Source organism: Cebus imitator, unplaced genomic scaffold (assembly GCF_001604975.1).
Source record: "Cebus imitator isolate Cc_AM_T3 unplaced genomic scaffold, Cebus_imitator-1.0 Scaffold421, whole genome shotgun sequence".
NCBI lineage: Eukaryota > Metazoa > Chordata > Mammalia > Primates > Cebidae > Cebus > Cebus imitator.
Window position 1 is genome coordinate 1,011,291 of NW_016107736.1, and position 23,524 is coordinate 1,034,814.

At 39.3% G+C, this 23,524-nt stretch overlaps 1 protein-coding gene across 5 annotated transcripts in view; it reads left to right on the plus strand.

Moving 5' to 3' along the window:
• Positions 1–16,938: 16,938 nt before the first annotated feature.
• The window catches only part of MBNL3 (muscleblind like splicing regulator 3), a 109,688-nt gene continuing 103,102 nt past the window's right edge, over positions 16,939–23,524 (plus strand). Inside the window, exons 1-2 of one of the 5 annotated variants that reach the window (XM_017509794.2) lie at positions 18,229–18,441; positions 23,422–23,512. The gene's annotated coding sequence lies outside the window, so the exon portion shown is untranslated. The other 4 variants (XM_017509797.2, XM_037731807.1, XM_017509795.2 and 1 more) reach the window with 4 other exon arrangements.

Consider the following 23,524-nt stretch of genomic DNA (forward strand, 5'->3'; position numbering starts at 1 on the left):
AGATTTTCTTTTTTCTTTTGTCTTTTTTTTTTGAATTGGAGTTTCACTCCTGTCACCCAGGTTGGAGTGCAATGATGCCATCTTGGCTCACCACAACCTCCACCTCCTGGGTTCAGGTGATTCTCCTGCCCCAGCCTCCCGAGTCGCTGGGATTACAGGTATCTGCCACTCTGCCCAGCTAACTTTGTATTTTTAGTAGAGACAGGTTTCTCCATGTTTGTCAGGCTGATCTGGAGCTCCTGACATCCGGTGATCCGCCTGCCTTGGCCTCCCAAAGTGCTGGGATTATGTGTGTGAACCACCACATCCAGCCCCCCTATTTCTTTATATACATATCACAGGAAAATGGCAGAAAATTGGGCTTATTGGGAAACTAAGACACTCTCCCCTCCAGGGGATTTGGTAGTGTTTGTTAACCAAATTGACTGCCTTTCACTTGCATTTCATTTTTGTTTTAGTTTGTTTTTAGCAGAGATGGGGTTTTGGCCAGGCTGGTCTCAAACTCCTGACTTCAAGCAATCCACCCACTTTGCCTCCCAAAGTGCTGGGATTACAGGCATGAGCCACTGTGCCCAGTAACTTTATTGTTATTTTCTTTTCTTTGAAAGGTAATGACAACAACATTTCAGTAAAGTGTAAGTTCTAGTTGGTTGAGTTCCAATTAATTGAGGTTCTATCTACTGTCAATAACTGGGAGTTGACTTTAAATAGAGAAAAAACCTTGTGATCCTCTGAGTATGTAATTTTGAATGGAAAAGTATTAACACTAATTACTTACTCAAGGGTCTGTGAGAAATTCTGTATTTGGCTTTTTATTTTGAGGGTCTTGAGTGGCCTCAAGTATTACATTTCTAAAAAGAAATCCATCCAGTGAAATTTTGTTCAAGTGAACTCAAATTAAGCTTCCCAATTAATTCATTTAGCTTTCCTTTGATAAGTGTGTTTTGTGTTAACATACTGGTGTAAGAAGAACAACGAATACTAAGTCAATTGAGAGTAATTAGCAAAATGGTTCTTCTTTTATTGGGTTTAAATGTGATCCTATCTTTGAGGGTTTAACCTTTTCTAATAAGATCATTTGGTATTAAGATAGGGAAAAGTGAATCATTAGTAAAATCCAAGCCACTGCATTGACTTTTAAATCTGTGTTCCTTTTTCTACTCAACCGTTCATTTCTTTTATCTCCATACTCTTCAAATCTTCTTAATGTTTTCCTTATAGATTATAAGACAGGAATTTAAGCCACTAGTTTTATGTAGTGTGTAGATGTGCATAAATGCCTATATTTATTTCCATAAACTTTATTCTTGAATGTGCACCTTAGGGTCTACAAAAGATATCCACACATCTCGATTGTTTATCAAAACAGTCATTTGAAGTCAGAGTTTTTATTCCCATTGTTATAAATGGGGACACCTGGATTTTTTAATCCACTTTAAGCTAAGTTTTCTCCACCCTGTACACACAGTATTTAAACAACATTTAATAATTTAAATATAAATTAGTGCTGTCCCTTTTAGAGCTATACACTTATTTTGTTTTGGTTAATACCCCCACCCCCCCGCCGCCCCGCTTGGAAAGTACCTTCTGAGACCACTCTTAACGACTCTCAGTGGTGTATAAGTTTGGTCTTCTGAGAATGGATTTAATTTTGGGAAAAGACACCTTCTCTGGAAGCGAAGTCTAATGCAGGGCAGGTGTTGGATCAAACTGAGCAATGCTGTTTATGTTCACCCACTAGGTGTGGATCTGAAGAAATGACTGTTTTTCTTTTATGACTCAGACACTGGCTCTAAAGACATTTCCCCAAGAGGAGTTCCAAAATGTGAAGTACTGGCAGTGAAATGGCTACTTTTGAAAGACAAAGGTCACTTGGATGTTTCAAGTGCTAAGATTTTCTTTCAAAGTAGTCTCACTGCATTTTAGGTAGGCAGTGGTCATTACACAGTAGATCAGCTTGTTCCCTGATGATTTAAGTATAACTTCACTTTCACTGACCTCAACTTCTGTAAAACAAAGCCTTGAAGTCACTTACTTTAAAAACCCTAGGCTTCGCTTAAATAACACTTGGCCCCTTCAGGCACTCAGTAGGCATTGCCCTAGGATCAAAATGAAGAATGATTTGATGTCCTGCTGATGTAGGAAACATCTTAGTGAAGAGAATTGCCTCTGTTGATTGGATTGAGGAAACCTAAAATCTAGGTAACTTATTGCAAAACTTTCAAATGTAAAGAACTTGGATGCATGTGGATTTTACTACTCTGAAGGGAATTGTGACTCAGGTCAGGACTGAGAAACAAGTGTAATCAGTGGCAGTCAATATCCTTTTAATTCTGGGTGGTCACAGTGTTAAAGGGACTTTAGGCAAGGATCCCATAACCAAAATATGTTGAGAAATACATAATAGGATTCAGGAGAAATCATCCTCAGGAGTATTAAGAAAAATTCACAGTTCTGTGGTGCCCTTCTTCTTTGCCACTGAAATGCAGCCAATTCTTGGTGGTAGAGCACGTAGCCCACTTCCACATAGCACACTGCATAGCAGAATTGGAAAGAAGAGTAGGAAAACTTTTGATTCCTTCCGAAAGTTTCAGCAAATTTTTATACTCCTGTGAAAGGCCCTGATGCTTCTCGTTGTAATGCTTTGTCTGGAAGAGCAAGTATCTGGTAATTGACCTTGGTTAGGATTCTTGGAAGCTACAAACACAGGGCTGCCAGCTTTGAGATTTTCCATTGCATTGTGCAATGGCACAGTCACGGGGTTCTGTTGTTGGACCATTATGCAGCAAAGGAGCACACAAATAATTCTTTAAGAATGTTCATTTGTGAATAGTTTGCTTTTGTGGCATATGCTTCCTTTAGAGACAAGGAACACTGGAATAGGAATGGTGCTGGCTACAGAGGGCCACCCCTAATGCATATTTTGACTTTTGATTTTTACAGCCAAGGCTGGAGTGTTCCTTTTGGACTTTGAGCTAAGCCTTAGTCATTCATTACACATTGTTATGAAGCACCGGTTTAAATTACATTGCCTTTCTTCATACTCTCCTCCTTGGTCTGCCTTCCTAGGTCCATTTAAGAAATTGTTTCATAGAAGCACTATTGAGAGGAATCAACAGCTTTTCCATATTTCCCTTCTTATGTGCACCTCCTCTGTCTCTCTTTCTCTCCCTCTCTCTCTCACACTCCCCTTTTCTATTTAGTAAAAGCACCTGCATTATTTGTATGTGACTGTTGGCCCTTTTATATTTCATGGAATAACAGAAAGAAAAAACAGTGACAACTTGGAAAAATGTGCCACTTCAGTATACTCCATTTTTTAAAGTTGCTTTTTTCTCTGACCTATGTAAAATGTAAAGGTCTAAGACATATTACAGCTACACTCCCATTTAACTGTCAGCCAAGTACTCAGAACCTTCAAGCAACTGGCAGAAATTGCAATTGCATCTGCAATCTGGGGAGACCTGCAAAGCCTGCACTCCAAAGCTGGCTGCCTAAGTCTTCAGACACATGGGGAAAGATGCTGAAGTTATGCTAATTGCAGCCATCAATGATTGTGGAAAGAGAGTACTCTGTGGCTAAGACTGGCTGGTCATGGCATATAATCAGTTTATGTGCATCTGGGGAAAAAGATGCAGGTTTGTACAAAAAGGGAATACTGTATCATATATGAGCTGTTTTTAATGAGCTGAAAAGAATTATTTTTATAATAAACAGTGACAAAGGCTGGTGGAGAAATACAAATGTCATTTTTTTCTTTGCCTTAGAAAAGATGAAAATAGGTCTCGTCATAGGATGAAAAAGACGAAGATGAGTAAAAATTGGGGGAGGCAGTGTACAAAATACAAGATATTTAAACCATTTAGCTATAATTTCTCCAGTCCTTCTGAATCATTCTGTTATCTATGGCTGAACCTACACAAACTGTGGTTTGAATTGGGATGGAAAAGTACTGATCCACCCTGTAGTTCAGAGGTCTCAGAAGACACCTAGTCCAACTCATTTCACTCATGTATTCATTTATGCCTTCCTTCCTTCATTTATCCATCAAACATGTTTGAGTGCTCACTGCATTCGAGGTGATAGTAATACAAATATAAGTAAGATATAATCCATGCTCTGAAAGAGTTCAAGGACTATTGGAATAGTGCATTAGCAGACAGAGTGGAAAGTGGAGAGGCTGAGTTGTGTCCAATACACAGTGGGAGCACAAAGGGGAGAATGATCACTTTTGTAAAAGTAAGTTAAAAAAAAATCATAATAGGGCTGGGCACAGTGGCTCACGCCTGTAATCCCAGCACTTTGGAGGCCAAGGCAGGTGAATCACCCGAGATCAGGAGTTCGAGACCTGCCTGGCCAACATGGCGAAACCCCACCTCTACTAAAAATACAAAAATTAGCTGGGCATGTTGGCACATGCCTGTAATCTCAACTACTTGGAAGGCTGAGGTAGGAGAATCACTTGAACCCAGGAGGCGGAGGTTGCAGTGGGCTGAGATGGTGCCACTACACTCTAGCCTGGGCAACAGAGTAAGACCCTGTCTCAAAAAAATATTGTAATAATGAACAGACCAGGTAACACCATTACTGATGAAGAAAATGAGGCCTGCAGAGGGAAAATGAGCTGCCTAAAATCTGTGTGGGAGGCAGAATTGGATACCATCTTGCCATTGCTACAAAGGCCTTTGGTATCACACCTCTGAAGAGCAATAACAGGTCAGTCTTGGCCCCATAAATATGAAAGGAAACCTGAACCATTAACTTGAAGAATTCCACAGAAACAAAATTACATTCTCCTATGGGACATGGGAGGTTAGAGAATGATTAGAAAAATTTAGTGTTCCCTCCCTTTCCCTCCCCCTCAGGCTTATTCTGCTCAGCCAGAACCACCCAAGACAGCCTGGACGTTGGGTCTTCATGAACTTTTTTTCTAGTGGGTTGTCACCAGGGCTGATGGTTTGTCTACAAGAGTGACGTCTTGGGGTTGGTAAAGGGCTGTATTTCTAATCATCCCTAACTGAGAGGTTAGATCAGTTAGCACATGTGTTATCCTCATTCAGGAGTGAAGGGGCATCCATGCTGCTGGGACAGCCTCACCAGTGGGCAGTTTTATTGCATAAAGAAAAAGGAATCTCCTCTTCTCCCCCATTAATCTGAATTTCATTTTCTAATGAGTCCACCTTCTGGAAATGTTACCGGAGTTACATGACCAACTTCAAGGTACTTCTTTATTAAGCCATAATCAGATGGTTTCATTTGACAAGATTTGAACATGAAGAAAAACAGTAACAACAGACAAAATCTGGTAATCTGGCTTTATTATTATTTGTTAACAGTAAAGACAAGGGTAAGGGATTATGATCTCATCTGTTTCCTTGATCATTTTAAGCATATTTGTGATACAGGCCTATAACCCTTTTTTGAGTTAAGATACGTATATCAGAGGGAGTAAGATGATGGATGAGTTATCTAAGAATATGCAATAAATCAGTAATGCTAGAGGCAATGATACTGACTGTCAAGCTAGGATTTAACTTCCTTTGGGTCACATTACAATCAGAAAGTAAATGTGTGCTATGTGTAAACTCTGCAAAGGAATATTGTACCATGAATTTTTTACATGCTATCATTTAAATGGGAATGTTAGCTACACAAAATGGAAGATTATAATAATGTTAATAGGTTTTTTCTTCTTAGGCTTTATTCATTTATTTGGGAAACATATAGGGTTACACTGTTCTAAAACTTACAAAAGTTCTAAATTCATTCATCTTCATAACTACCTTTTGAGGTAGATGCCATTATTATCCCCAATGTACATACAGATGTTAAACTGGTTTATTTTAAATTTAAATTTGTTAATAAAGGGAAGAAGCAGTTACATATTTACCTCCCATTATTATTCAAATCTAATAGACCCATTTTTTTCTCCCAAAGAAAATGATTAAGGCAAATTGCCAATTTCCATTTTTTCAGAGAAATCAATATTTATGGCATGCCTGTTATACTGCCTTATCTTCAACTTCACCCTTCCCTTCATCAATGAAAATGTACTATTATTGGCTTTTGGAAGAACACAGTAACTTATGTATAATTACGGGCTCTCTCTCAGGAGCAAAGCAGACTTGGGGTCTGAATGTTATTTACATTCAGACCCGTGTTTTCCTTCCCAATACTTCTGCTGTCTTTTGGCTAATTTTAGCTGTGTGAAGGAGGAAGACTGATGGATCCAATGGCCAAAGCAGACAGAGTGTGGACTTGCAGTGCCAGGTTCATGCCGGAACTGGTGATCACACCTCAGTAGAACCTTGCAACAGTTCTTGTAATCCCAGCTGGGCCTCCCCTGAGCAGAGACAGCAATTATGTGTAGTGGCTTTCAGATGTAAACAAACGTTCATGGGGAACTGACTTATAATCAGCCAAATCATTTCATTTATGGCTTGTATCAAATTGGAATGAAAGGCTCTGATCAGGGAAATCGAGTGCATTCATTTACTATCTCAGCAAGTGTTTTTAGAACTTACGTACATTTCTTTCCCTTTAGAGATATGGCTGTTCAGTATATTTAAGACTTTGAAAGCACTTTAGAAACAGAGTGTATCTTAAAAATAACTTTATATCTCCTTTTGTACTTAGCTCCAGTATACCAATGTACATTTGGCCATTTTCCATTACTGTTATTTATTATGACTCAGTGCCATGTGCCTGGGAAGGAATAACATAGAAAATTATGTTTTTACAGGAATGTTGGTGGTGCCATGTTGTTTCTCTGTTTCTTAATCTCTGTCTCTGTTTCTTTCTCTCTCTTATTAACTGTGCTTCAGCAAATGCTTTAAAATGATGATAGCTGAGAGAATTGTTTAAAAAATACAAAAACCATACCAAAATTTATATAGAATGAGTTAAAAACCAGAATGTCTATTTCTTTCAGCCATTGGTTAGGAATGAAACCAAAACTGTGAAAATGGATGGGCAGATGTGGAAAATGTGAGCTACATAAGACTGAAGGATTCCGCATCTCTATGCCCTGCCATATGCATGTCCCACTCAAAACTTTGTTAAGACCACTCAGTGCTTCAACTCGATGCACAGAGGAAATGCTAGGCACTTTGGGGGTTGAAAATAAGCAAGTGAACTCTCAAGAAGAGGTGTATGAACTAGTTTGAAAAACAAGATAATGTACAGGAAGAATTCAAGTCATTAGGCCAGCAGTCTGAAACTGGATATGAAGCTGGGAATCAAAGTAGGCATGGACTGGGTAAGTTTCCTGGGGGATAGGGGACTTCAAGGAGTCCTTGAAGAGATGTCAAACTTGAGGTTAATGGAGGAGGTAGGAATTGTGCTAGGACTGAAGCATTTGGACCTGGGCTCAAGTTCTGCCTCCTTCTCATAATGGCTGTATAACGTTGGGAAGGTTATTTTATTTACCATACACTTATATAACATGCCATATGTGGCAGGCACTGTTCTCAGTGCTTTGTCAATAGTAACTCACTTAAGCTTTATAATAATTCGATAAAGCAGGTACTATTATTATCCTCTAAGAGGAAACTAAGGAACAGAGAGGTTAACTAAGTTGCGCAGGATCACACAGCTGATAAGTGGCACGGCAGGAGCCAAACCCAGGCAGCTAAGTCTACACGTAGCTACTATATTATGCTGCAAATTTTTCAGCTTTTCTATTAGTTTTCCATTTATTGAACAAATAGAGGCAAGAATTCATTTGGGTCCTGTTATGAAGAATACACGTGATAAGGTCAGTGAGGGTGCCTGGTACAAAGAAGGTACTGGATAAAAAAGCTGTTTTTTTCTCGTTCTCTTTTTTTCATTGCCTTTCTCTTGAAAACTCAGCTTCGTCCTGGTTCTTGGAATCAGTCATCCTTGCTACTTTCTTGAATAGTATATGCTGCCTCTCTGCTCAGATCTCCTACCCTTGCTTCTGCAGTGTCCATGACTATGCTCCAGCCATTTTGTGAGTACTTTCTTTTTTTCCTTTTATTTTATTTGGTGATTGACTTATAATAATTGTACCTATTTCTGGGGTACATAGTGATGTTTCAATATACATATTGTACAGAATGGGATCAGGGTAATTAGCATATTCATTATCTTGAACATTTGTCATTTATTTGTGTTGGGGACATTGAATATCCTCCTTCTCATTATTTGTAAGTGCTTTCTTAGTATATGTTAAGTTCCCAGCCACAGGTACCTACCCCATCCTATGGAGTGGGCCAATCTCTAAATTATAGCCCCTCCTAGTCAGTAGTTATTGAGCCAAACCTAGCTGTGTTCCACACAGGACATCCCTGTCCTGTCTTGGGGAGGAATGGGTAGGCATCTGTCTTCTCTAGGTACTTATTCACTCAGTAGGTACTTAATACATATCTGTTGATTGTGTTTCTGACCCTGTGCTAGGTGATGTATGATACACATGAAAATAGGGAAATGAAAAACAATTCAGGTCAAAGGGAGCAGGGAAGACAGTAGGACTAAGGAAGGGCTATGTTCCATCCAGGAGATAGTACGGACCCTGGCTTTGCCCAGCTTTAGTCCCCAGTAGCCCTTAGGCTGCCTCCCAATGCTCTTTCCCCCTTCTTTCCCTAGCAGTATCATTTAGCCATCCTTCATCTGCTGGCTTCAGGGTACAACTCCCAGAAGCTAAGTAATCTGATAAAAAGTAATCTCTGCTAAAGTGTTCATCCAGCTAACAGGTTGATGTGTTATTCTTCCCGGGTAATTTGTTCATTTTGAGAGGGGTTTTTGGAAGACATTAAGGCATGATGGCAGGAAATTTTAGGTCTCATTGCAGCCTAGAGAGGAAGAGAGTGCCCCCACATGACCCAGGCTTTCAGGATTAGCCTCGGTCTGGTTTCTATGGCCGTTCACAAAATCTTTCTGGTGCCAAAGCCACTTCACTGTCTTATGGCTTTTATTATGCCCCAACCAAGTTTGGATCAAAGAGAAAATGCATGATCCCCTTACTTTTTTGTATTTGGAATGCGTTTTCTTGGACCCATGAAGAAAATTCTCCTGATCACAAAAGAAGCTGAGGAATGTGCTATTTTACCTGGATAACAATAGGCAATACTCATGATGATCTGATAGGCAACATTCTAAGTGATTGAGATATGTGATCTCATTTAATTCCCACCGCAAACCCCATGAAGTAAGTACCATCATTATCTCATTTTTTAAATAAGGAACTGAGGCACAGAGAGGGTAAGTAAGTTGTTTGAGGTCACACTGCTATCATGTGAACCCATGAAGTGTGGCTCCAGGATCTATGCCCTTAATCACTAACCTATTTCTGTCAGTGTCTCAGGTTCAAGTCTCCTTTTCCTTCATAGAATCAGTGGATAGATCAGACACAACAATTGGCTTATAGAGATTCATCATTAAGGCACATACTCTAATCCCGTAGCTGGAGTATAGTAGCCATGTCCCATGTTTGGCAGAGCAGAGACAGGGCACTTACCTGGCACTTTGACCTTGCTCATAGCAGCTTAAGATACTCTGAGGTTGATATTGCCCTTTTTCCTCCTATGCTGCACAAGGTTGACAAGGGACTGCCTCTCGAGCCCTCCTTCTCCCACTCCACTCTATCCCCCAAAAAAGAAGGAATGCTCAGACTGGGGGTTGCTCTGCAGGTTTGACAAAGAACAGCTGAAGTGTGACTAATCCTATTTTCTAAAAGTAAAAGGATGATTCTCCAAAGTAACCCTTCAGTATGACTGTAGGTAAGCCAATCTCTTCTCAAGCTAACGTGCACACTATGCCTCCAAATCTGCAATGTCTTCCATATTCTCTCACCAATGGAGCACTTACTGTGTGTCAGGTACTATGTTAAGTGCTTTCAAAACCTTGTCATATATTGATCCTACAATATATACTTCAAAAAGGTACTAGTATTATCTTCATTTCATTTATGAAGAGGCTGAGAGAGAATAACTTGCCCAAGGTCACTATACTACCAACAGATATTCTTTAGCTTCTTGCCCATTCTATGCATTTGTGCATTGTCATTCAGTTTCATCTCAGGTTCTATGATTAAAGGCACCCATTCATACTGATATTACATTCACAGTATCTTGAATGCAAAATACGAGATCATAATTATTGCATCAACATGTCTCATGAGAGTTAAAAGCATGTTTTAGCATAATTAAGAGGTAGATAGTTGAAAACTCAAAAATTGGCATAGCAGGGTTTCCTGTACATACAAATGTAAATCTTTCATGTTTATGTTCATTGTTCTTCCTGTGATGATAAATCTAATGGAATTATGATATGTAGTATTTTCCACTTGACATAGTTTAGGGCCTTGAAGAAGCTTTTGATTTGGCCTTGCCCATGCATAAATAATTAAAAGACAATTCAATTTGAGTGCCCTTTATAACAGAATTTAAAAATAATGAATTCAGCTCATTCACTTTAAAAATGAACAAAAGCAATGTTTTATTCAACAGATAAAACAAATAAAAAACATTCCTGTGCCATATTTTAACCATTCCAAGAACAGAGGCAGAAAGAAAGCTAAGAAGCGTAAAAGGTGGAAAAAAGGTGTAGTAAAAGGGGTGATAGAGGAAAAAAAGAAATATAGTTGGAATAGGGAAAAATAAGGAAAGAGACAAAGTGCCAGAAAAAATATTCATAGAAGGTAAAAGAACAGATGTTGACAGATGCAGAGAAAGAGAAGAAGAAATGGCACAAGGTGAAATGAATAGAAGTAGTTCATTTGAAATAGCGGTCTAATTCTCCCATTGAATTATTTATTTCTCCAATTCAATAGTGTTTTATTAGACAGAGTGCAAAAATAATAAAATAAAATAATATCCCCATTTTAACCTTTTTAAAAAGCAAATGAATATGCCTGGATGCAATCAAAGTAAAAAATACTATTTTGCATTTTAACCTTTTATTAATATTATGTTTATGCAGTTTTCTGTTTTTTTATTACAAGATTCAAATCATTTTATTGAATTAGTATATAATAAATAGCTTAAGCATTCCCCTATTTTTTAATGTTTAGGCTATTTTAAGGATTTCTTTTGTATCTAACTAAGGTTGCTTTTTTTCTTCATTTGAATTATTGATTTAGGGTAATTTGCAGGATTAGAATCCCTGGGTCCAAGACTGAATATTTTTATAATTCTTGACTCTTTTTGCAATGCTATTAGCAACTTGAATAAGTCTTTTCTTCCAGAGCCTGTATAGTATTGGGTTTTGTAAAGTCCTAATTTGGGCAATTGAATTAGTATAAAATGGTGCCTCCTACTTTGAACTATGTGTGTGTGTGTATGTGTGTGTGTGTGTGTGTGTATATATATATATATATATATATATATATATATATATACATATATTGCTTTTAGCATGATGATGTTCTTTGACCATTTGTCCCTCGGGGATCTTGGGGGTGTTCCAGATTTGTAGTACTTCTGAATATACTTTAGATGATATTAATTTATCTCTGACGTTCCTAGTATTTCCACCATTTAATCTCAGTGTTGATCTTGGTTTTACATTGCTGTATCATGTTGTACTCTGACCAGTCTTCGTAATGTTTCCTATTACTTCAAAACTTAAAAAAAATCCCCATAGTTGATTTAAATAGTCTAGTCTCATGGTTAAATAGTCTGTTCCTTCTAGTTTTTAAACTTTTATTTAAATATTTAAATTTTTAGCTTATGTAGAAAGAATTGTTAATTATGGTAAGAGATAAAAGCTTATGTTAATTCCTCTCCATAATCATGATGAGTAACTCCAAGTGAATTTATTAAATAATGAGTGTTTTTCCCATTGTTTAGTTATGCTTTGTTCATCAAACGTTAAATTCTTACATTTACTAGGGCTTTCCCCAGGTCTCAAGGTCCCATTTACTGATCTATATTTTTGATTTGCATCAGAATTCTGCTATTTTAACTAGAGTTAGCTTATAATACATTCAAGTATGTGGGAATTATTTTAGACTTTTGCTTTTCTAGGACACTCGTATATAATTGTTAATGTGTCATTTTTAAGATAATGGATATTTTCATTTGAATTGCCTACACTTATAAATTGACCTGTGAAGAAGTGTCATCTTCATACTACTGGTGATTACATTCAGAAACACAGTATGACTTTACATTTATTTAAATTTTTCTTTATTTTTGCCATTAAGGTTTTATATTATTTCTTTTTCTCACAATCTTCTGTGTATTGGCTTATTTCCAAATATTTTAATGATTTTGCTTTTTATTTTTTTGAGACAAGGTCTTGCTCTATTGCCCAGGCTGGAGTGCAGCGCTGCAATCATGGCTCACTGCAGCCTCGAGAACTCTAGTAATGTTTAATCTCTTTCAGTAAATTATGTGGATTTTCTAGGTATACAGCAATGTTATCTAAAAATTTTCAATCTTTGATTTTTGGGGCATTGAAAATAGTCTGTATGATACTATAATGGTAGGTAATGTCATTATACATTTGTCCAAACCCATAGAATTTTGACAGTGAACTCTAATGTAAACTGTCGGTTGAATGATAATTATGTGTCAATGTTGGCTCATCAATTGGATGTTAATAACTGGAAAGGTTGTACATGTGTTGGGGGCAGGCTATATGAGAAATCTCTGCACATTTCAGTTCTGCTGTGCACCTAAAACTGATTTTTAAAAGATAGTCTTTGATGTAAAAATTCTCCATAGTTTCTTCCTTTCCAATATTTATTGTTAATCTATCTTTATATCTTATTGCCAAATCAAACATTTATCAGAAGTGCTAGACTTACAAATGATTAAAACACTCTTATTTTAGTTCAGCTTTTAAGAAAATAATGTTTTGTCAATAGGTAGGAGGTTAGTTCTTTGTTTTTTGAGTATACATTCTTTACTATGTCAGAGACATAGTTCACTATTCCTGATGTAACCATAAATAGGAGTTGGATTTTATTAAATACCTTTTTTTGGCATTTACTGGGATAATCATATATTTTTCAATATATTGATAGTTGTTGAAATTATCTTTACATTTCTGGGATAAACACTATTTAATCAAGACAAAATTATTTTAATAAATGTCTGTATTGTATTCATATAATTTTTGTTAAAATGCCCACATCAATGAGAGACAGTGTGGCATACTTGACGGAGCAAGTGTTTGAGTTTAAATCCAATTGGACCTCATAGGAGCTTTATTCAGTACTGTCTGGTAGTTAAAACAGAACCCTGTCATCAGAGTTAAAACATGAGCCCTGTCATCAGAGAAAAATAGTGTAGAATCGTAGTTCTGCTCCCTAATAACGTTTTTTTACTTTCGGCAAGCCTCAGTTTTTCTGTTTTTATGGGGACATAAAAAATATTTACCTTATAAGGATTTTTATGAGAATCAAATGAGCTAATGTGTGAAAAATACTTGGTACAGTGCCTAGCATGGAGTAGTTCCACATTAAATGGTTACTGTTACAATTATCATATTCCTAAGTGAGAAGAGGGCCTGATTTTCTTTTTTATATCATGCTTCTATTTTGAATTAGTCTTACCTTTTCGTATTATTTTTATCTGTATTATTCTTAGCATATTTCCCTGAGGGCAATTTTAAGAAATATACCATACTTTTCAATAATCAAGGAAAATTCGTATAATATGTTCTTAAAAGGCTTGGAAGAGAAATCACTTTGTACATCCATCAGGTCCAGGTGTGCTTTGAAGGATGTGGTTTTCTAATATTTGTCCACTTTTCTTCTGTATTTATTAGAATATGTCCAAATAATTCTGACAATTTTGTCCAGGTGAAAAAAAAAAAAACCCTGAGTTTCAGACATTTTCTTTGCAACTTGAGAGTTGTTGACCAATTTATTATCTATGCTTGCAATTGTTCTGCATTCAACTAGTTACTAAATTGCATTATAGTTTCTTCTGTAAGAACACAGTCTATATCATTTTACACAGGGGTTACCTTGGAAGCCAACCTTTAGTTGATTGTTTAAACCTTTTTAAGAACCAGATTCTGCTTTTTTCCCCATTTATTTAGTAGGAACCTTTGTGTGAACCCCAAAGTCCAAATTCCCAACTCTGAATGAAAAGACTCTTCAAGAATGAATGAATAATCAGTGTCTTTAGCTCTTGAACCAACCTTAAATAGCCAGAGGCTTCTGTATGGAATGACCACAAATAATGCTATGGGGCCATCGCTAGAACACAGCAGTAGCAAATAATACTATTGTTGATAGGCTAGTGAGAATAATCCGACAGGCTCAAAACAGAAAAGAGATGTTTGACCTTTTGTCCATAGCAAAGCCCTGCCCATATGTCCAATAGTACACGTTGACTGTTTAAAATAATAATAAATGAGTTATGTGGTATAGCAGAGGATTAAAAGGATAATTGTGATCAAATATGTTGAAAGTTCAAAAACTTTTCCAGACCCTGGTGCACTGATATATGCATGAGTCTAATGTTTCACCTATCTGACATCTTTAAAAACACAGCAACATGTGTTTGCTGGTGGATTACAATAATTCTTTTGTTACTAAATTATTACATAACTTTTAGAATTATTTCCTGCATCAGTCAAAGTTAATTATATTTATTGAAAGAACATGATACTTGAGAGGTTGCTCCATCCTTATCTAGAGTTCTAGCCTTACATTTGAGTAAGTGTCCATCTCAAGCGATAAGACCTAGTTAGGGCAGAGAAAATATGTCCCGTGGGTTTGTTGAAATGTTTGCTTACACACCCGCATTTGACTGGCTAGGCGGGAGGAACGGGACTTATTTATTCTTATTGTTATTATTATTTGAGACAGAGTCGCACTCTGTTGCCCGGGCTGGAGTGCAGTGGTATGATCTCGGGCTCAAGCAATCCTTTTGCCAGCCTCCTGAGTGGCTGGGACTACAAGCACGTGTCACCATGACCGGCTAAGCTTTGTATTTTTAGTAGAGATGGGGTATCACCATGTTGTCGAGGCTGGTCTGGAACGCTTGACCTCAAGTTATCTGCCCACTTTGGCCTCCCAAAGTGCTAGGATTACAGGCGTGAGCCACCCCACCAGCCAGGAGTTTTTATATTAAATCCAAAAGTTAATTTTTAAATCCAAGAGTTGCAAGACACTGACCTTTGAAGATTCATCAGGATTGTGGTTCTCAGATGATCTCAAAATGCGATGGGGGAACAGGCATATGTATTCCAAGACTATAATGTACATATATTATTGTAAGAATTCATCTGGCATATCAGTCAGTACAAGATTCTATTTTTCCTGGGTCATGCCACCAATTATGCCTAAAGAGAAGAACAGAAGAGAAAATACTGGCTTGCTCTACCCACTCTACTAAAATGGAAAGAAAGTAATTCCAAGGTGAGTCCACCCCAGAGAGCAAATTGGCCTTTGAAAAATGCTGGGAGGAAGGAGTAGGAATTTCTTAGGGCCTTTTACAACACTACCCAGTGGCCTGGTGGCATGGAAATTTGCCTAGCTTCATTTGTGGAGGTTTTGCCATCCTGGATAAAGGAAGGCAGTTTACCAGGCTAAAATTTGTCTATAAGGTTGCTTTCCCCTCCAGTGTAGGAAAGAGAGAATAATAAAGTCTCATTTGCAATTTTCACTGGCCAGAAATTAAAAGCGCAAGAGACAATGTTGAAGCTAAAGTATCCCAAGAAATAGCCAATCGACCTATTTATGCCTTAAATGCAGGAAAAAACAATTATTTCAGCAGTTCAGTCAGATTGAGCCAGTTTTCGTGGAATTAGCAAAACGCTGACTGTCCCACAGAAGATGTGGCTTGCAATGGTGGACAGAGGTAAGAGAACTGGTGTTCACCCAAGTTATGTTTAATATAGACACTTCTTTGTTGACTCACTGTGATAACAGTTCCTCATTTGTTAGATCATTGGGTGTAAAGTTACATAATTCAGTCATGCTCTTCTCTCTAGCTGACTATGGTAGCCAGCACTGCCTACTTTTTGCTGTGGTAGATCTTGGACTGCCCAAGCCACTTCATGCATGTTAGAGACATTTGACTTTTACAGCAGTTCAGGCAATTTGGCAAATTTGAAGGAAGGTGGGCAGAGGTGGTTAGGAATTAGCATCTTTTCCCCCTTTTCTCAAATAAGTAGAAACGCCTAGTGTCTTGACTTATGCTAGGTTTCTACCCAATATAACAAAGTTTCGGACACCATCCCTGCACATTGTCCCGATGACTTTCACCATACTTGCCAAGCACCATCGGGGGTTTTCGCAATTATTTGAAGGGCAGTTTGTACCCAGTCTTCTTCTCCCAACAATTACCATCCTACTCCTATTATCTTGGACTTAACAGATTGATTTCTTGCCGAAAATTAGCTGGAGAATTCTATTTGGATCGGTCCATCAGAATTAAAAAGTATAATTAGCCTGAGAATTCACTCCACTTTTCAACCTAACTGCTGCTTGAATATCTCCTCCAATGTTTTGCACTTTGTGCAGAGCATGTAGAACTCTGTCCCCGGGAGAAGCAGTTGATTACAGGAAAGCAGACATGAATTGCTATGAGCTTGTCACTGACGGTCCTGCATATGTGTGTGTTATCAACTACAATTGTCTTCGTAAAATTAAATAAAAGCACGCATTTATTATTGTGGGGCTCCAATTAAGGGACAGCTGGTGCTCCTATTACACTTGCATTAAATGGAAACTTGTAATTTCGCTGTGCAGATGCACACGTTTTAATCAAGATATAAAACTGCATTTGCTTTGTCCATTTTCCAAAGTAACTGGAACCTTACCTCAGGGTTCCTACTATCCTGCAAACTCCGTGGAAGAAGGGGAACAGATTGCACTCATCAGCATTTCCCTGTCTGAAATTCTTAGAGGGAAATAAAGGACTGGGACATTTATGAAAGGAAAAACCTCCAGGAAGGCAGCTGGTGAGTATGAATGTATTTATTTAGCCTATAGTGAGTGGGCATGTTTATCAACTAAGATGAATTTTGAAAGGACCCATTTCGCCTCACCTGTCTGGGCAGTGTCTATGAGAGTCCCGCTGTGAAGCACACTGCCTTTCTCACTGGCACTTCAGTTCCTGAAGCGGCAGAAACTTTGCACCCCCACTCCACCCCCGCCTCTGGGGATGTGTGCGTGCGCGGTTTGTTTTCGCTTTTATAAAATCTGAGCGTTATGATTTGCTCCCCCCAATGAAATGACAAAGGGTCTGTGCAGGGGGGCTGGGCCGCTGGGTTTGGGGGCGAGGCGCCACACCCCCTGAGAATAAAGCCCGCGCTGCGCTCTCGGAGAACCAGGCACGAGTGAGCGAACCACACAAAGAATATATTTCGCTACGAAACAGCGCCCTACAGGACGAAAGTGCCCGCACTCGGAGCGTGAGCCGAAGCGCGACTTTTTGGCGCTCTTTAGGAGCAGCGAGAGGGAGGAGGAGGCCAGAGAGTCCCGGGTGGGCGCGGGAGCCAAGGCGGCCCGCGGCCGTATTCCCGCCCGTCCCGCAGCGGCGCGCCGAGCCAGGTGAGGTTCGCGGCGGCACTGGGGACGCGGGGCGCGCCGCGTTACCTGGCCGGTCGGGGCGGGGCGGGGCCGGGCGGCCGATCGCCTGCGCCGCTTCCGAGTCCGGCGCTCCGGATGCCCGCGCGCAGCTCCGCTGGCCGGCGGAGTTTCGCGGGAGTTGCAGTTTTGGCGCCCAAAGTCCCCTAGCCGGCGCCGTTTCCCTCCGCGTGCCGCGTGTGTCCGGCGCAGGACGCAGGGAGCCTCGGGGGCCCGGGCTCCGCGAGGGAACGTCTGGCGTCCGGCGGAGGGCACTGGCCAGGGCGGAGGGCACGCCTTGGCGATTGCCGGGCGGGGTTGGGACCGGGGTTGCCATGGCAGCTGCGAGCCCGGGCGGGAGCCCCACGCCCGGCCGCCGCGAGGGAGCTGGGGCGCTCCGAGGTGTGCTCCCAGTGGACTGAACCAAGAGCCTGGGAGGAGCGGGGAGGGCCGACTGGGGGCCCCGTCCCTTCCCCCCACAGCCCGCCAGCCAGGCCCGGGAAGGGGCCCCGAGGAGCCCAGAAAAGAAAATATTCTGGGCCCTGGAACCGAAAGGAGTCTTGCAAAAGCACGAGGGGGCCAAGGGGGCAGAAGGGAGAGGGGGGACCGTCGCCTCCGTCCTAGAGTCCCCGTGCGCTTGTCTGTAGACTTGACATTTTATACACCAGAGCCGCCGACTTGGAGCCGGGTTGCAAGTCCCAGCCCTGAAGTTCTGGAGGTGGGGCGGGCTTTAATTTGCTTATATCTAATGATTTCAGGAATCTCGCTTTAAAATGGCGGCATTCAGTATGCACCCCTGCTAAAGGCTCTCCCGGCACCGGGGCCACCTAGCGCAGCGCTGCTTTTGCTTCTGCCGCTAACAGATGGCATGTGCCGCTGCCGCTGCCCCTGTTGCTGCCGCTGAGATCAGGACCCCTTAGCCACTGGGTTTGCGCTAACAGCGTAAGGTAAGGCTGGAGATAATTTGGGATTTGTAAGAGTGGCTGCCTTCCTAGGACCCCGAGGAAATAATGCCTCTTAAACTTCATTTTACAAAATAGCAAATAGAAGGAAAAGTCATCCTGCAACTTTGTTGCGATTTTAGAGCTTTGATCATTTCTTTCCTCCTTTCCTCCTCCTCCTCCTCCTTTTTCTTCTTCCTCTTTCCTCCTCCTCCTCCTCCTCCCCTTCCTTCTTCCTTTTTTCTACTTTCTTCTCTATCTCTTTTTAATTTAAAGGAAATTCTTGCATGGCATATCAGCAGCAAATGCTTTTTAACAACTAATTTCGCCGTTTTCACGGGATATCATGAGCAGTGCCACAGCTTCCTTGCAGAACCTTGTCTCTTCCCGCCCGGAGTCAACACATTTGGGTAGCTCGCTTTTGCAACTGGGGTTTGAAGGGCATGCGGGTAGATTTTAGGAGACTATTAAAAAGAGAACTTTAGTTTTTAACAGTCACACAATAAGCTTTTATGGTAAGAAAACGAAATTAAACCCAGACGAGTAATGAAAGTTGACATTTAAGTGACTCATTGTTGTAGTTTCGTAATTAGGGTAGTAGACCTACTGTGCGTTTTTCTGACCACTCTTGATTGATAGATAAATAGAACAGATAAATTTTTTGTGGCTCTAATTCATGTGTTTTACAGGAATTATTTTCTCCTAGATGTTCTTACATCACTGTAAATTGAGCTGGGATCCCCACAGCCTCTCCGTATTCGCGTGTAGACTTCATGGGAAAGCATCAATTAAAACAAAACTTGCAAAATTTAATTTTGAAATGATTGGTACTTTTTTATTAAGCGGACTCTGCTTTAGTCAATAAACGTTTGGGTCATTACTGATACCATGTTTGGAAAACAGACTGTTGGTATGTGGGAATAACTTAACATCCATGCTTCATACTATTTATCTAAATTGTTTTTTCTTTCCCCTCTGATGAAAGGTTTATTGACAACTAGGCTTATCCGACGCCTCAGATTTTTCCTGATTATATTCCTATTTTCTACTTGGCCGATGAAAATCTAGTCCTGAATGTTTAACTACTTTTTAAAGTAATTTTTAACTTGTTCCTTATGTGTAATACCTTTGGTGGATGCTTTCATATTTACCAAAACTTCTTCAAACAGCCTAAAATGGGCTTTTGCCCACAGCTCAGCTGATAATATTCTATCGCTGTGCACTTCTTCTCCCAAAGCAGTAGAAACTACTTGGTTGGCAGATACCCCTGCTACTAAATTTAGTAAGTGTGGGGAAAGGGAGAAAAATATTGTTTTGCATTTATTAAAGCATGGTGTCGTTTTCTGCCCAGGTGCTGCAGTCTACCTAGAAACAAACAATCAAATGGTTTAAAATGGAATTTACTATACAACAAATTTTCAGCAGTTTTTCATATTATTCTTGAGAGAAGTATGTGGGGCAATTCATTGCTTCATGTCTAAAATGAGAGTTCCTGCAGGTACAACAATAAACACTTGTATTTTGGTAAAGAGAGGATGAGGAAAAACAACTTATCCCATTTTTAGTGATTACCGACTTAGATCCCAGTTCAGAACAGCTTGCTTCTGGATGTGCTGCCTTGCTGCTAAAAGACTTTGGACCAAATGCATCCTTAAAAAAAGTGAAAATACTAGACCTTGAGGCCAGAATAGACAAACTGGGGGAAATTTTGCTAGTTAACATTCTGCTGCCTCATACAGTGATGAGATTGGAGACCTTATATGAAAACATAAGTGAAAGAGTTTGTAAAAAAAAAAAAAAAAGTTTTGAGAGATAATTGATATAGTGCTGGACTACAAGTGGTGACTGCATGTTTTGCTCTACTTCTAAGGGCTACTTCATTTCTCTAATTTCCTTTGCTACTTTAAGCCATCGTAATGACTCCCAGGACTATTATAAAGTACCTTTTTTCCTCAACTGTCCACTTTGGGCATTTCACAACAGCTGCTTTTTATGATTATCAGCTGGTAGCAAAGTACCTTTAATATTCTCTTGCACCTACCCTCTACCTAAATAATGCTTTGCACAAAGTAGGTGCTTAATAAATGTTGCATTAAAAAGAAAAATGAATAGCTTATAAACTCACAGCGGAGTAGATTTTGGGTACAACTTTTAAGCAGAAGGCATTTTTGTGCACTCACAAGAACCTAAACATTCAAAAATTAGTATGTACATTCGCCTAGTTGCCTGCATTGTATGTGCAGGCAACTCAGTAGGTTCTCTTGGCTCTCATTGTACTTCCAGGCACTTGTGTACTTCATCTTCTTGACTAGTAGATGTATTATTAACTATCCAGCTTCACTGTGATACTTCCCAGTAATCACAGTGGCTTGGGAATAAAAAAGGTTTTGTCTTTTGAGTGACTGTATAGTACATATAGCACAGGCTGGAACAGTGACAACCTCGTGACTGTTGTGCAGATGTTGACAATATAGTTTAGTAGAGTTTTGTTCTTCACCCAGCTGCCTTTATGTGTGAGGGAGGAGGGGAGTGAATGGAGTGAAAATCTCTAAAATGATGAAGATTTCTATTAACATTTTACTTTGATTCTGCTTATAGTACAATAAATTCAGGAAGGTGGCAGAATTTTTCTGTTTTGAAATAAATAATGTGGTCTGATAGGCTTACAAATAGGGATCGGGGCGTAGCCGACAGTACATAGGTTATAGTACGTTTTTGACAAGTAATTTGATCCTGTAATTAAAGTTAGATAATGTTCAGTGCCATGTTAACACTATCAAGTGTCTGTAAGAGCATGAAGGCAACACTCACCTTTACTTCATCAAGGTTCTTCCATGCTGTTGAGTTTTCTTACAGCAATGTTGACTAGGCAGAACAGATGGATTTTTCCCCATTACAAATGTATGTGATGTCAAGAAAATAGAAATCAGAAGTTGTGTTTGTGGGATTTTTCTGCCTTTCTCTAGGTGTGATGTAGCTCTCACTTCAAATATAGAAAGAAACTTGAGCCTCAGCCAAAATGAGATGGACACTTTTCCTGAAAGAGAAGAAACTGTGTCTGGGAGCAAGTTGTTTAATTGTCAATTAACCAACCAGCAAACAAACATAAATTATGACTGAAAGAAAGCAATTAGATCTATAATAACGTGGGCTTTTATGTCTTACGGATACCAGATGGTTCCATGACGTTCTGTTCTTCCTAAATGGTTATCTGTTGCCTCAAGATAGCCAAACGACAGTGTTGGAAAGGCAACTTTGAGAATTAGGGTAAATAAGGTATTAATTGTCTTATTGGATGTTAATAACATCCACATGACCTGAAAGGGATAAGAAAATATTTTTTTTCGGATTATTCTAGTAAAACTTCAGTCTTAACCCATCATTTGGATGTGCTTGGTATTAGATTGAATGATAGTGTTTTTTAAAGATTGATGGGGAAAACAATATAACCTGGGAAGTAGGACCTTATCATTTTTATTTAAGAAATAACGGGACTTCCAAATTGTCTAGGCATACAAACACGTACATACATGAGTGTGCAAATTAGTGGTCAATTCAGAACAATTTATGCAGATATACATTGCTTTCTCACTGGAAGATTATAGAAAAATACCTATTTTTACAGCATTCCTCCAATTCTAAGAATAAAGGAAAAAACATTCACTGTAAACTATAATAAATATTTGATATAGTGATGTCTCTCTGAGGCTCAGGAAAAGAGCCAGGGCTCTGATTGTTCAACTCCAGGCAGTTGACTTTCAGAAAAAAAGATGCTTTGCTCAGAAATCAAGAGGAAGCAAGAATAAAAGGAGGCTTGATTTAAATGTGTGTGTGTGTGTGTGTGTCTGTGTCTGTGTGTGTTCTCCCTTTGTATGTATATGGTGGTTTTCAAGAAGCCCAAGCATAGGACTCAATTAGACATGCTTCCTAAAATATTATATTGACTCTCAAGTTTTACTTGTATCAGCATTAATTTGGCTCCAATGGAAAATGAATGATTTGTTTTCTGATTTGAGACAGGAGTTTGTTTTGAGCCCAGACAGAGAGTGAACTTGAAGAGCTTAGAAAGAAATGGTCTCCCGTTGAGAAAAGGCAACCTGGACACAAATGCAGGGCATTGGCAGTAGAGACTAGAGGTCATTTGACCTCTTTAAGCCATGGAAGCATCCCAGAGTCTGATAGTTTACTGGATTTTGTTTTCCACTTAGGATCATTCAAATTAGCTTAAAATTGCTCATATTGGATTCTTAGAATCCTGAGCGTCTTGACATTACCTTCAACTGGTGTGAAAAACTGAGAAAGGTTTCTTCAGGCTTACTAAGATTTTCTTGAATGTACCAGTAACTCTTCATTAAGCAGAGGTTATTGGGTCTCTTTACCTCATATCCCCAGTGCCTAGTAAATAGTAGGTTCTCAGTAAAAGGTTGTTAAATAAATGAAAGACTATATTAATCTTTCTAACTTGTTTTTGCATGTTACAAACATTCTTCCTTGTAGCATTATTTCTGTTTTTTATTGACAAAAGAAAAAACAACACCAATAAGCAGACTGAACACTAGATTGAATGACTGTTAGAGGCCACAGGAGCCACTCAAGTCTAGGGAGATGCAACAATGCCAGCTTTGGGGCTGAGACTTTGAGGGCTGGCTTCTGCTACTTTTCTTTCACTTGTAGTTGCATTTAGAATACCTCCCCCACATCCAAGCGATATCAGTCTTCATTATAAAGAAATGTTTACGTAGAAACAGTTCTTTAACTGTTTCGCCAAGTTAAAAATAAAGAAAAAAATCAGAAATACTGTGACTCTGATGCCTCCCGTCATGTATAGTTGAGGAAGTGATGAAGTTACAGACAAAATCCAAAAAGGACACTGGGAGCTGTCTCATTTTCAGTCAGATGCTAATTGCCCATTTAGAGGCTGGATTTGCATAGGTTTTTATTTACCAAGATACAGGTATGAATAGCGCCTCTTTTTCTTGTGTCCAGAAAGCAAAGTCCACACAGTAGAAGAGACAAGAGCTGTCATTTCAGATCCACCACAATCATCTTTTGTGCCCAGAGGATAATCCGTCTTTAGGTACAGTGCTTG